Raw genomic sequence first — 1,450 nt, 5'->3', positions numbered from 1 at the left:
GGCTGGTTCCACCCGTTGAGCCCATGAAGCCCGGGACCGCCAGAGCCCGGGACCGCTAAGCCCATGCCCGTTTAGCCCGGCCCATTTAGCTCATTTAGGCCCGGGCCCGGTCCAGAATACAGCATTAGTCCTAGGGTTCCTTTTATGTCTAGGTTTAGGGTTTTAGGGGTATTAGGCTTGGGTTATTATGGGCTAGATCCGAAAACTAGGCCTAAAAATGGGTTGTTTGAGCCCAAATTTTATTCTTTCTCCATGAACGACACTAAAATACGACCTCATTCACTAATTAATCCTACTTAAGTAAAATAAGACTAACCGTTAAAACAAACCTATTTTTTTGGTATTTTCAAATATCATATTAAAATAAAAATAAGGTACTATTTTTTGTATTTTTGTAAGTTTTACGAAAGGTATGTAAACTAAAAGCAACTAAAAAGAAGAAATATTTTTTGTAATTTTTATTTTGTGACGAAATAAAGTAAAAGAGTCAAAATAAGTTGAAATAACTATATTAGGCCTAAACTAAATATTTACATGCTAAAATATATAAAATCTTGGGGAGGGTCAAAAATTACATGTCTACATGCATCACCAGCTCCTATCAGTGCACCTCTGCTTCAGAGTTTTCAAGGTCGTTAGCCCCAGCAGCCAAGGGCTGATGCGCTGGAGAATTTCACACATTTCAATACTAATTGCTTAGATTTTAGCTTATTTTAGATGCAATTATCTCCTTTATTTATGTAATTTTAGTGTTTTTGCAGTGCATGAGGTTTAAGGACCCAAGAGCATGGAAATGAAAGCAAAAAGTTACAAAAAGACAAGAAAAGAGCAAAAAGGCATCGCAAAGGAAGATATGCGGTCGCAAAATGACAATGCGGACCGCATAATTGACACTGAGATCGCAGATCACAACAGAGTCCTGAGCAAAATTCAACATCAAGAATGCGGTCTAGTCTGCGATCGCATAACTTGTTTGCGAGCCGCAAATTAGACCGCAAACCAACCATGAAGGCTGCTGAATGAAGAAAATGCGATGAAAAATGCGACCGCATTTCTACAATGCGGATCGCATAACATGAATGCGGCGAAGGCCTGGAAATTAGGGTTTCAATCTGCGATGAAGACGTCCAAAATGCGGACCGCATGTGCTCTCTGCGACAGAAATGCGGTCACATATCTGACCTGAAAGGGCATTTTTGTCCGTTTTCTGTCCCGATTTTCAGTACACTATAAATAGATTTATGGGGTTTTTGTGGTTCACCTGGTCTAGTTTTTGAGCTACATTCCAAGGCTTAAATATTCTTCACTTTTGGCATCTTTTGGGTCAAGAATCTTCACTTTGTAAGCTTTATGGCATTTATTATTCTCTTGCTTTTGTATTTTAGTATGAGTAACTAACTCTAAATATTAAGGTTGTGGACCCTAAATGGGTGTTATGTTAATGGGTGTT

The sequence above is a fragment of the Nicotiana attenuata genome, unplaced genomic scaffold, assembly GCF_001879085.1.
Source record: "Nicotiana attenuata strain UT unplaced genomic scaffold, NIATTr2, whole genome shotgun sequence".
In the NCBI taxonomy this organism is placed as follows: Eukaryota; Viridiplantae; Streptophyta; class Magnoliopsida; order Solanales; family Solanaceae; genus Nicotiana; species Nicotiana attenuata.
This window is presented reverse-complemented; position numbering follows the sequence as displayed.